General features: G+C 55.8%; 1 long non-coding RNA gene across 1 annotated transcript; it reads right to left on the reverse strand.

The window, feature by feature from the left end:
- Positions 1-10,039: 10,039 nt before the first annotated feature.
- LOC135457219 (uncharacterized) lies at positions 10,040-11,776 on the reverse strand. The gene is made up of 4 exons (XR_010442682.1): positions 11,673-11,776; positions 11,355-11,410; positions 11,038-11,145; positions 10,040-10,322 (listed from the first exon to the last, which is right to left on the reverse strand). It is a non-coding gene; the product is annotated as an uncharacterized LOC135457219 (long non-coding RNA).
- Positions 11,777-13,679: the final 1,903 nt, after the last annotated feature.

Consider the following 13,679-nt stretch of genomic DNA (forward strand, 5'->3'; position numbering starts at 1 on the left):
CAGCAGGTACCTGCACACCCACCACCACTGCAGCCCCTCCTGCAATGCACTTCTGCTTTCAGGGCACCTCTCGCTCCTTCAGCCCTTCAGAGGTGCCCAGGCTGCTGGGGGTGCCCAGTGCCTGCCTGGCTGCCTGGCAGGGACCTTGGGGTCAGGCATCTGCCTGGCTTCCCTTGGGAAGCCACAAACAATCACGGAATGAACTAGGCTGGAAAAGACCTTTGAGATCAAATCCAACCTGTCACATCACACTCCTTCAGCAACTTAACCATGGCACTGAGAGCCACATCCAGTGCCTTTTTAAACACGTCCAGGCAGAGTGACTCCACCACCTCCATGGGCAGACAATGTCAGTGCCCAATCAGTCTCACAGTGAAGAATTTTTTCCCTGATGTCTCACCCAAACTTCCCATGATCTTTACCTGGATTATCCCCATTGTTGGAACCATCGTCGGGACCATTGTTGGGACCACTGTCAGGACCATCTCCAGGACCACCACCAGCACCATCCTCAGGACCACCACCAGCACCATCCTCAGGACCATCCCCATCCTTGGGTTTGTCACCATGATCTGTCTCATCCCAGGATTTCTCATCTGAATTTCTCTCCTTCTTGGGCTCATCACCAGGAGTTGTGTGCTCCCCAGATTTCTCATCCAAAAATGTCTCCTCCTTGGGTTCCTCCTCTGGAGTTGGCTTCATCTTGGACATCTTGGCAGAGTCTCCTGTACCAATAACAGCAGGATAGATTTCAGCCCAATTTTGGCACCAAGAGAGAAACCTGCAGCTCCAGGCTGGTCCTGCCCCTCCCTCACAGCCGCACCCTGAGTCTCTCCTTCCCAAAACTCGCAGCCCCAGCCTGGCAGTGAGCCCCAGTGCCAGACCTTTACCTCCTGTGGCAGCTCCTTTGCCTCTGTGCCTCACACCAAAGAGGGGAAAAGGGAGGAGGGCAGGAGGGAGAAGAGGAAAAAGAAAGCGAAGAGGACAGGGAAGGTGGAAGAGGGAAGGAAGCAGCGCTGCCCACCTGCCCCCGGCATTGCTCACCTGCCCACGGTGCCCGGTGCACTGGAATGGTCCCGTGGTGCCCGATGGACTGGGATGGTCCTGCGGTGCCCGGTGCCCTGGAAAGGTCCCGGTGCCCGCCCTGGGGCCGCCCCGTCCCAGCCGCGCCCAGGCAGGAGGCAGTGGGCTGAGCTGGATTCTCCATTCGGGCCGTCAGACACAGCAAGGGCGGCACGGGACAGAGCTGGGGGTCCCGGCCGTGGTACCAGAGGGGTTCCAGAGTCACGGCAGACGAGTGCGAGGGTCCCTGTTATGTACGGGAGGGTCACGGCACCTTCAGACTCTGCCCAGGCCCCTTCCTCGACCAGGGCTTGGTGGATGCTCCCCATTATTGCCCCCAATGTGAGCAGGGTCCGTTTTTGCGCCCCCTGCACAGAGAAAGGGGGTGCTGTCCCCAAACATCCACTGTGGGAGCACAGCACCCCACACCACCAACCTGTCCTGTGTCTGCTGGGCTCTGAGGGTCAAAGGGCAGCAGGAAAGGTACCAACAGGTAATGTCACCACAGGTAATTTCCGAGAAATTGCTCAACCACTGAGTTTCGGTTTCATTCTAATCTACAATTGATTCTGCTGTCTCAGCTGCAGCAGGGCTGGGGCTCCCCCATCTCCAGGACTTTGGACCTTGGGGTTTTCCCTGCACGGCACCTGTGCCTTTCCACTGTGGGGAACTGCGAGGAATTCTTTTAAAAATAGATGGTCTGGAATGAAGTTAAGTCAACCAAGACAACATTGTATCTTAAAACTGTTTCTTGATAACAAAAAAACAAACAAACAAAAAAAGTTACCCTACCCTACCACCCTACCCCTGAGCCACGATGCACACCAGGCACCACCACACACACCCACACTAGAAATGCAGTTTTAATAAAGGTTTCAAAATAATTTATTACTCAAGGCCATCCAAATCTGTTAAAGGGGCAGCTGCTGCTTGGTGGGGGCATTCTAGTCCATGCTGTGGGAAGACATGAAGCAGGCTGCTTGGAAGGAAGAAAATCACCTTCTGTTCACTGGCCATGGTGATCAGGCTCTCTTCTTCTGTTCAGCAAGGCATTGTATGTCCTCCCTATAAAGATAAGAGTATCAGGTCCCAGAAGCATTGAGGCTGCCTGCTGATGGACAAGCATGAGCCAGGGACAGCTGAAAATATCTCCTGAGCCAGAGTCTCTCCAGTCTGTGCCAGAGCGTTGGCCTGCAGTGAGGTCTGCTCCCTGAGCACACCCAGCCCCTTTCTACTCTCCATTTCCACCTGTGGCCAGTGCTGCCAGTGGACACAGCAGTTCTTGCCACAGAGCACTCACGTCCCTGCACAGGCTCAATGCCCTCAGCCCAACTCCTATCCCATCGGGTCCTGGCTGTTCCCACCACATTGGGATGGATCCCTTTCCCACACTTTGGGCACATTCAGACCAGTGAGGGCTTCAAGGGCTGCTTTGACTTCAGAGTAAGCCCAAGGTGCAACCCTGTGTTCCACCCAGCACAGCCCAGCCCCCCTGCCCTCCTCACTCACCAGAATGGAAACGTACACCCAGGAGATTGATATCGATGTTCAAAGGCTCATTCCTTGCCAGTGCTGCAGGGAGGGCAGAGCAGTGTTAGGGTGCTCTCTGTGACCCCCATCTCCCCCTGCCACCTGCACCAGACCCGGCCTCCCCAAAAGCACCCAGGGAGCAGAGTGGGCAGCGAGGGCTGGGGCTGCAGGGACGGGGACAGCCCTGGGCGGCAGGAGAGGAGCAGCATGTGGGGGCCTGAATATATGTATTGTTATAACAGCAATAAGAATACAACTACTGAAATGTAGTGAGAGTCCTATGTATTGTATAAGTGGGTCCTAGCTATTCTAAATGAGTCACAGCTGCGAAGTCCTTAGCTGGGCAGCAGCTGTGGCTCATAAAGATAGCTGGGATAAAAGGGGTGGGTCAAGAGCCCAGGAGGAGCTCCTGTGAAACCATGAGGAACTGCACTACAGGAGAACAGGGAAGAGTTACGTAGCAGAGAACCAGCGAGAAGATATGGACTCTTTAAGAATATAATAACAATACGATAACAACAGCAGTGAGCAGGGCTGCAGCAGCGGGGGCAGCCAGAACTGCTGGCACTGCCCAGAGCTGCTCCTTCCCTCTCAGCAGCACCACCAGAAGTGAAGCCGAGCGCTGCTCATCCCGTGCCAAATTCTCACCTATAATCCAAAGTGCAATAACAAGTGCCACGACAAATCCCAGAAGAAATGTAATCACGAATGACTCAAAGCCTAAGACGGAAAATGGCAGATGAGCAGGAGTTGGGCACTAAAACTCCTCCTGGCTGGAGGCTCGTGCCCTGTGCCAGGCAGGGTCCCAGAGGCAGCAGCAGCTCCTCCTTCAGCCCTGCAGAGGCCCGGGAGGAGAGGGGAGAGGAGCAGAACCCCAGGGTCTGCTCCCCCACTGCAGATCCCGTGTCCCAGACCCCATGAGACACCCAACTTACCCATGGCCTTGGGATCCAGACCTGCCATGAGTCTGCTCTAAGCCTGGTCCCTTGGGAAGCAAGAACAAGATGTTTTTCCATAGGCTGCTGGTGGCATCAGCAGGGTTTTCCACCTTGCATCATCACAATCACCTCTCTCCCACCCAGGAGACCCTGGCCGTGCTCTAAAAGCAGAGACCCCTCAGTTCCCACCCAGGCTCCTGCCTGGCCCACAGCTTTGTGTGCTCTGCCGTGTGTAAACAAAGGCGGCACAGACTCAGAGCTGCAGGGACACTGAGATATTTACTGGGAGAAAGGAGCTGGTTTTATACCCTTCCTCAAGACACACTATTTCCTTGTACATTTTTTTCACTAAGGAACCTATCACACGTTGCCACATCAGTAACTATTAAACATACTTAAGGCTTTCTTATCATCCTTCTATGGGGTGATCTCGTGCCATCCAGGTGTCTGGCAGATTCCAACAGGCTCCTCTCCTTAGGGCGTCCACCAAGTGGCATTTCTTCCCACGGTCAGGGGAGACATTTCCTAAAGAATTTATAGAGTTCAATGTATGGTATTCATAAGTGAATTATTGAGACCCTCAAAAGGGTTTTTGTTTCAATCATACCTGTATTCTGGAAAAGTGATTAAAACCTTTAACGTTAATGAAAGAGTGCAGCCATCCTCCTTTCCTCTATGATGCTGGAATCTAAAAGCAGTTTACAAACAAGTACACACCTTAACAGCAGAATCTCACAGATTTCATATGGGGAGGGGTCAGCAGTTTTTAAGCCACAGTTAAAATTGCAGCTGATCACCTGCACAGCAGCACCTGGTGGTTCCCACTCACACTGGGTTCTGTTCCTCTGGCTTGGGCTGTAACTTCTCCCCTGCCCCAAACTGAGAGCAGGGGAACTGGGGGCAGCATCAGCGAGCAGGTCAGTGCTGGGGACTGAGCATCCCCTGTGCCCTGTCCCCCTCTAATGCCACCATCAGCCAAGAGAGCAGCCACACACAGACACCAACTCTGCTGCAAGCAAAGCACTTTTATTGGCTTTAGGGAAATCACTGCCCACAAAATCCAAAGCCTTTAAAAGGGGAGGCAGAGATCTGAGGGGTCCGTGGGGTTTTCTCAGCTGCATTGTGCAAGGCACGGCTTTGGGATCAGGAACCTGCTTGGCTTCTCTTGGCTTGCTTGTCTGGAGTTGTCACCTCCTCATGTTTGTCACCCAAGTTACTTTTTCTTGGGTTGGTCACTTGGGTTTTGTCCTTTTTTGGGGTTGTCACTTGGATATTTGTTGTTTCTTTAGGTTTGTCACTTGGGGTTTTCTTCCACTTTGATAGCCAGTCACCACTTGCTGCACTGACTGATCTCAGGGCAGTTTTGAGCCCAGTTCTGACAGCAAGAGAATAAGCTGTAGATCCTGCAAAGACAGATCATTGTGTGATGTCACAGGAGCATCAAGGCTGCCTGCTGAGGGAGTGAGCACTGGGCACAGCCAGCCATGGACTCCTCCTGGGCATGGAATATCCTGAGAGTTTGGAGCAATTCAGACCATGCCATGTGTTGCCTGCCGTGGAGATGAAGCCCAGCTCCCCTGCCCTCCCCACTCACCAATGGTCTGTAGCACGGCCACCTCACCATCTTCAGCCACATCACCATCAGCTCCCATTATCATCTTGGCAGCGACGGAGCCGGCAGCGATGCCAACCCCGGTGAGCCCCAGCGCGCCAAAGATCGCCGGGAGGCCGACCAATGCTACTCCTGCAGGGAGGGCAGAGCAGTGTTAGGGTGCTCTCTGTGACCCCCATCTCCCCCTGCCACCTGCACCACACCCGGCCTCCCCAAAAGCACCCAGGGAGCAGAGCGGGCAGCGAGGGCTGGGGCTGCAGGGACGGGGACAGCCCTGGGCGGCAGGAGAGGAGCAGCGTGCAGGGCTGCGGCAGCGGGGGCAGACAGAACCCCATTCCAGACACTGCCCAGTGCTGCCCCTCCTCCCCTCTTCCTCCCACCTGCACTCCAATTCTCCCCAGCCCTTGCAGCCCCCAGCCCAGTCCCCAGGACCCCACGGGGCTGGGACCGGGCAGTGAACCCGAGCGCTGCTCATCCCGTGCCAGATCCTCACCTGCTCCCACTGCTGTTCCAATGACAGCTCCAATGCTTTTCTTTTTCTTCCCTGAGAAAGAAAATGGCAGGAGGGGAGGAAGGACATGAGCATGGACAGCAAAGCTCTCCTGAGCAGTGCTGAGCACTCTGTGCCAGGCAGGGTCCCAGAGCCAGCAGCAGCTCCTCCTGCCTCCCCCTGCCTCCAGCCCCTGAAGACCCCTGGGAAGAGGACTCTGGACGGGCGGGTCCCAGTGTCCCCCCAGGCTGGGAGGAACAGGAACAGGGGCACATCCTGCAGTGCCCACCCGCCCTGCCCTGCCCACCACAGCCACCAACCCGGAACAGCAAAGGGACACAGGGCAGGTGTCAGCCCAGTCTGGCACCTGCCAGCAGCACAAGGTCAATCAAACAGAGTTCATAACAAACTCACCCACTGCCTTGCCAGCCCTTCCCTGTGCAGGGGGAGAGGGAGCAGGGCTGGAATCCCTTCCTGGAGCACAACAATTCCCAGGGCACTCAGCAGGTACCTGCACACCCACCACCACTGCAGCCCCTCCTGCAATGCACTTCTGCTTTCGGGGCACCTCTCGCTCCTACAGCTCTTCAGAGGTGCCCAGGCTGCTGGGGGTGCCCAGTGCCTACCAGGCTGCCTGGCAGGGACCTTGGGGTCAGGCATCTGCCTGGCTTCCCTTGGGAAGCCACAAACAATCACAGAATGAACTAGGCTGGAAAAGACCTTTGAGATCAAATCACACCTGTGACCTATGACCAGCCCCTCATCAAATAAACCACAGCACTGATGCCACCTCCAGTGTCTTCTTAAACACGTCCAGCGATGGTGACTCCACCACCTCCATGGGCAGACAATGTCAGTGCCCAATCAGTCTTTCAGTGAAGAACTTTTTTCCTGGTGTCTAACAAAAACTTACCCTTCTTTTTACTTCGTCTAGCCTCATTCTTGGGTTTGTCACCTGGATTTGTCTCATCCTTGGATTCCTCATTTGAAATTGTCTCGTCTTCGGGTTCATCACCAGCAACTGTCTCCTCACCACATTCCTCATCTGAAATTGTCTCCTCTTCAGGTTCATCACCAGCAATTGTCTCCTCACCACATTCCTCATCTGAAATTGTCTCCTCTTCAGGTTCATCACCAGGAGTTATCTCCTCACCAGATACCTCATCTGAAATTGTCTCCTCCTTGGGCTCATCACCAGGAGTTATCTCCTCACCAGATACCTCATCTGAAATTGTCTCCTCCTTGGGCTCATCACCAAGAGTTATCTCCTCACCAGGTTCCTGATATGACATTGTCTCCTCCTTGGGCTCATCACCAGAAGTTATCTCCTCACCAGATACCTCATCTGAAATTGTCTGCTCCTTGGGCTCATCACCAGGAGTTGTGTGCTCCCCAGATTTCTCATCCAAAAGTGTCTCCTCCTTGGGTTCCTCCTCTGGACTTGGCTTCATATTGTACATCTTGGCAAAGTCTCCTGCACCGAGTGACAGCAGGATAGATGTTAGCCCAATTTTGGCACCAAGAGAGAAACCTGCAGCTCCAGGCTGGTCCTGCCCCTCCCTCACAGCAGCACCCTGAGTCTCTTGGGCCCCAAAACTCTCAGCTCCAGCCTGGCAGTGAACCCCAGTGCCAGACCTTTACCTCCTGTGGTAGCTCCTTTGCCTCTGTGCCTCACAGCAAAGAGGGGAAAAGGGAAGAGGGCAGGAGGGAGAAGAGGAAAAGGAAAATGAAGAGGAAGAGGACAGGGAAGGAAGCAGCGCTGCCCACAGCATTGCTCACCTGCCCGCCGTGCCCGGTGCACTGGAATGGTCCCGGTGCTCTCCCTGGGGCTGCCCTGTCCCAGCCAGGAGGCAGAGGGCTGAGCATGAGTCTTTATTCAGGGGGTCACATACAGCAAGGGGGGCATGGGACAACACTGGGGGTCCCAGCCATGGTACCAGGGTATTGAGGCAATGAATCCCTAAACAGGGAATAATGTCCATTGACTCCAGATTGCAGAAGGCTGATCAAATGCGAAGCTCTACTATACTATACCATGCCATGCCATGCCAATTACTAAGAAAAGCCAATCACCCTTGCCAGACAGTCACAACACATCTTTGACCTAATTGGTCAAGCAATCAAAACACGATCACCAGAGTCCAATTAAGAAATCCCTCTTCAGTAAACAATCTCATTCCACATGTGCACAAGCACACAACAACGGATGCAGCAAGTGGAGATAAGAATTGTTTGTCATACTTTTTCTGAGCTTTCTAACATGCTTCTCACATGTAAGAGCTTCTCACAGCTTCCCAGGAAAATCCTGGGAGAGAGAATTATGTCTCTGTCTGTTCAGAGGATATGCGACTACTACACCAGGGGGGTTCCAGAGTGTGGGGTCATGGCAGTGCACGCAAGCAAAGCAAACCCTGGAATTCAGTCCCTGCTTCCCGTGGGCAGGGAGGGGTTCAGCTCCTCCGAGAGAGTGGGACTCCTGCAGACGGGGCAGACCCAGCAAAGTCCAGCTCCAATGCCCTCCCTACTCACCGTTTCTGAAAATGAAGCCAAAATAATTCAAATTCCTAAAGAAGTCGATGATCTCACCCTTTGCCAATCCTGCAGGAAGGACAGAGCAGTGTTAGGGTGCTCTCTGTGACCCCCATCTCCCCCTGCCACCTGCACCAGACCCGGCCTCCCAAAAGCACGCAGTGAGCAGAGCGGGCAGCGAGGGCTGGGGCTGCAGGGACGGGGACAGCCCTGGGCGGCAGGAGAGGAGCAGCGTGCAGGGCTGCGGCAGCGGGGGCAGACACAACTCCATTCCAGGCACTGCCCAGAGCTGCCCCTTCCCTCTCAGCAGCACCACCAGAAGTGAAGCCAAGCGCTGCTCATCTCATGCCAAATTCTCACCTGTAAGCAGAAGTGCCATGGCAAATCCCAGAAGAAATGGAATCATGAATGTCTCTAAGCCTAAGAAGGAAAATAGAAGTTGAGCATTAAAGCTCCTCCCGGCTGGAGCCCTGTGCCCTGTGCCAGGCAGGGCAGGGTCCCAGAGGCAGCAGCAGCTCTGCCAGCACCGCCCTCCTTCAGCCCTGCAGACACCCGAAGGGGCAAACACCAGGGTCTCTGTGCCCCCCCTATATTGTCCCATCCAGGTCCCGTGTCCCCGACCCCATGAGACACCCGACTTACCCATGGTCAGCTAGGCAGGAGCAAGAGCTGCCGTGAGTCTGCTCTAATCCTGATACCCTTGGGAAGCAAGAACAAGAAATCTTTCCATGGGCAGCAGGTGGGGTCAGCGGGACTTTGCTGCCCGGCACAATCGCCCCCAGCCACCCCTCTCCCACCCAGGACAGCCCAGCTGTCCCATAAGAGCAGAGACCCCTCAGTGCCCAGCCAGGCTCCAGCCCAGCCCAGGGCTACCTGGGCTGCTCCGCCAGCGCACGGACTCAGACCTACAGGGACACTGAGATATTTATCGAGGGAAAGGAGCTGGTTTTATACCTTTCATCAAGACCCACGATTTCCTTGTAGGTTTTTTATCACTAAGTGACCTTTCGCACATTGCCATATCAGCAAAGTTCTTAACGCTTTCTTATCATCCTTCTATGGGGTCATCTCATGCCGTTCAGGTTCCGACAGGCTCCTCTCCTCAGGGCGCCCACAAAGTGGCGTTTCTTCCCAAGGTCAGGAGAGACCAGTTATTCCATGCTGCCATGGCATTCTGCAGGCACAGCCCACAGCCTGTTATCTTATCTCTCCCCACCAATACAGCCAGGTGAGCAGGGCCCCTTATTGCCCCCCCCTACACAGAGAAAGGGGGTGCTGTCCCCAAACACCCACTGTGGGAGCACAGCACCCCACACCACCAGCCTGTCCTGTGTCTGCTGGGCTCAGAGGGTCAAAGTCCTGCAGAAAAGACCCCAAAAGGGAATGTCAGGGCAAGCAATTCAAGAGAAATTGCTCAATCATGGAATTTCACTTTCATTCTCATCAACTCTTGATGTTGTCTCTGCGGGAGTGGGGCTGGGGCTCCCCCACCTCCAGGACATTGGACCTTGAGGTTGTCCCTGCAGAGAGCTTGTGCCTTTCCATTGTGGGGAACTGCGAGGAATCCTTTTAAAAATAGTAGATCTGGAACAAAATTAAGTCAACTGAGACAACATTGTATCTGAAAAGTGTTTATTGATAACGAAAAAACAAACAAAAAGAAATTACACTACTAAAAAGTGTAGAAAAGACGAAGAAGGATGAAGGAAAATGGAAAAGGAGTGTGGGGAGAGAGAAAGAGAGGCAGCCAGAGACAAAAGTGGGAGTGAGCAGCAGCAGATCAGGGAGTGGCTCGATGCTCCCCCCTGGATGCTCTGCCAGCAGCCCAGGAGCTCACCACGCACACCAAGCAACACCACATCCACCCAACACCAGAAATGCACTTCTATTAAAGTATTCAAAAGCATTTATTGCTCAAGGCCATCCAAATCTGTTAAAGGGGCAGCTGGGGGTCTTTGGGGGATTTCCAGTTCCAGCAGTGGGAATACATGAATCAAGCCAGTTGGAAGGAAGGAAATCACTTTCTGTTCACTGGCAGTGGGAACCTGGAGCTCTTTCCATGGACAGCATGATGTCTGCTGCTGCTTGCAGGGCAGAGTCCGTCCTCATGTTTCACCCCTATAAAGACAGGAGTGTCAGGTCCCAGAAGCATCGAGGCTGCCTGCTGATGGACCAGCATGAGGCAGGGACAGCCAACAATGTCTCTCCAGCAAGAGTCTCCCCAGTCTGTGCCAGAGAGTTGGCCTGCAGTCAGCTCTGCTCCATGAGCACACCCAGCCCCTTTCTGCTCTCCCTTTCCACCTGTGGCCAGTGCTGCCAGTGGACACAGCAGTTCTTGCCACAGAGCACTCACCTCCCTGCACAGCCCCAATGCCCTCAGCCCCAACCCCAGCGGGTCCTGGCTCTCCCCACCACATTGGGATGGATCCCTTTCCCACACTTTGGGCACATTCAGACCAGTGAGGGCTTCAAGGGCTGCTTTGGCTTCAGAGTAAGCCCAGGGTGCAACCCCGTGTTCCACCCAGCACAGCCCAGCCCCCCTGCCCTCCCCACTCACCAGGATCACCGTGTGCACCCCCGGCATTCACAGAGGTCTCCAGGGGCTGATTCATTGCGACAGCTGCAGGGAGGGCAGAGCAGCGTTAGGGTGCTCTCTGTGACCCCCATCTCCCCCTGCCACCTGCACCAGACCCGGCCTCCCCAAAAGCACGCAGGGAGCAGAGCGGGCAGCGAGGGCTGGGGCTGCAGGGACGGGGACAGCCCTGGGCGGCAGGAGAGGAGCAGCGTGCAGGGCTGCGGCACCGGGGGCAGACACAACCCCATTCCAGGCACTGCCCAGAGCTGCCCCTTCCCTCTCAGCAGCACCACAAGAGAACCCAAATGCTGCTTATCCCGTGCCAGACTCTCACCTACAATTGTAATTCCTGCCGTGACTACAGCTAATCCAACGACCTTTATAATTGCAAGGATGATCGGAACGGGAACTAAGAAGGAAAATGACCAAAGGGCAGCAGTGTGGAGAGTAAAGCCCCTCTCCCAGCTGGAGCCCCGAGCCCTGGGCCAGGGCCGCCCTCCTTCAGCCCTGCAGAGGCCCCACAAGGGAGAAGGGCAAACCCCAGGGTCCCTGTGCCCCCCTCCCCGTCTGTCCCACTGCAAGTCCCGTGTCCCAGACCCCACGAGACACCCAACTTACGCATGGTGGGCCCGGCGGGAGCAAGACCTGGGATGAATCTGCTCTAATCCCTGTCCCTTGGGAAGCAAGAACAAGATTTCTCTGCATAGGCAGCAGGTGGGATCAGAGGGGATTAGCTGCCCGGCACCATCGCCCCCAGCCGCCCCTCTCCCACTCAAGAGACCCCGGCCCCTCCCCTCACAAGAAGAGACCCCCCCAGTCCATGCACACCATCCTGGCCGTCCCAGGGATCAGTGCCTGCTCCGCAGGCACAGCGAGGGGAGCAGCCCCCGGTACTGTCCCCTCCTCAGAGAAAGGCTGCTGTCCCCGAGCACCCACCGTGGGACCGCGGCACCTCAACCTCTGCTGTGCCTTTTGTGCTCTGAGGGGACAATGGCGGCCGAAAATAAGTGGACCCACCCTTGCACCTTCCGGCAGGAAAGGCGGGGGTGGGTCAACTGATTTCCGAGAAATTCTTAAACCAGTCACTCAGTTTTAATTTCTTAAATTTATTTAATTTCTTAAATTAAAGTTTAATTTAATTTAATAAAGTCACTCAGTTTAAGTCTTGGCGTTGCTGCCTGTGCTAGGGCAGGAGTGAGGCTCTCCCGTCCTCGGGGTAGCCCATATGGGCATATGAAGAAGTATGTAGGGTTGGGAGGGAGGGGCGGGCGCCGCGGGGCTGGGGGCGCAGGGCACGGGGCTGTCCCTCTGCCGGCCGTGTCCCCCAGCCCCAGTGAGGTCCTGCAAGGAGCCCGTGGCCATGGTGAAACCCGAGAGCGGGCAGGGGCTCTGGGGGCACCTCCTACCCTGCCCCAGTTCCATCCTCATCCTCTCCCCACTGCAGCCCAGGTGGAGGCACTGCCCAGATGGCCTCGGTGCCCGCAGCCACCAAACTGCTGCTCGTGTTTGGAACCATGGCCAACACATGTGTGCCTCGGACCCAGAGCCCCTCAGTGGCTGCAGAGTGTTCAGGCTGCTGTTCCAGGGTTTTGGCTGCCCTTTGAGGCTGATGGGATACTTCAGGATGCAGCTGAGGCTCAGTGGTTTGGGCTGTGGGGGCACCAGTGCAGCTGCACCTGCGAGGAGATGGGGGCACAGCCAAGGGCCGTGTCCTGTGAGCCCACAGGGGCCAGCAGGGATGGGTGGCAGAGGTGGGTGCCTGTGCTTGGAACAACTTCCAGAGGGGAATCTCTTTCAGCCCAAGCTCTTGGCTTGGCAGGGGTCACTGCTGCTGCTGCTGCTTGGCCAGGATGCACCAACTCATTCCCCTGCCACCCTGTGCTTCACAGGACACCCACCACATGTCCCTGTCCATTTGTCAGAGCAGTGGTTGAAGGTTGGAGTAGCTGGGCCAGTGTAGGACAGCACCAACCTCCAACACCCCCATGCCCCTGCCCATCTTGTTTGCAGTGACTCAGCACCAGCAGCTTGGCCACACCGGCCACAGCTCCCTGCAAGGAGCCCCCAGGTGCCAAGTCCAGCCTCACATCACCAGCCCTGCCCACAGCACACACAGGCAGCAGAGTCACTGCTCAGTGCCACCCCTGAGACACCAACCATTGCCGTGAGCCACCACGGGGGCTGCCACCACAGCCGTGCTCCCCCCAGGATGCTGTGCCAGCAGCCCAGGAGCTCCCCATGGCTGCTCCCCAGGGATCCCACCCTGAGCATCCCACACACGGCTCCCAGGAGCCAGGACAAGGGCCCAGCCCAGCAGGAGCAGTGGGCACAGCGTGTCTGGAGCACCAGCAGCCCTGAACCACCCCAAACCAAACAGAGTGGGTGTGCAGGGGGACAGGGAGCAAGGCTGGAAACACGGCCTGTGCAATCCCTGCCTGGAGCACAGCACAGCCCCAGCTGCGGGGCAGGAACCTGAGCCACCACACATGAAACACAACCAGACAGACATGCGGACACTGCTCATTTATTGTATAACATGATTTTGTGCAGAGGGGAGCATATGTGGCCCGAAGTTTAGAGTCCGGCTCGCTGAGGGCGAAAGGCCGACGCCCCTCTGCAATTCCTGGCCAGCACCCTTCGGCGTCTGAGGGCCTCGGGCTGTGCTGGCTGCGGACTGGCTCACACCGCTGGTATATGAGAGGAACGGAGCTGACCATTTCCCGGGGGTTAAACATCGGTTTATTGCAGGTGATGCCAGATCCCAAAACACCGGGGAAACCAGCCGGGAAAAAGTTTTTTTCATAGGGGGTGAAAACAGGATTATAAAGGAGGGAGGTGGGTACAGACAGAGCCAATCAGGAAAGGTGAGGGGATGAACTTCACAGAACTGACACTCCATGGAGACCAATAATCAAAAGGTAAAGGAGGTGTCCTGGGACCCCA

This window comes from Zonotrichia leucophrys, chromosome 23 (assembly GCF_028769735.1).
Source record: "Zonotrichia leucophrys gambelii isolate GWCS_2022_RI chromosome 23, RI_Zleu_2.0, whole genome shotgun sequence".
Classification (NCBI taxonomy): domain Eukaryota; kingdom Metazoa; phylum Chordata; class Aves; order Passeriformes; family Passerellidae; genus Zonotrichia; species Zonotrichia leucophrys.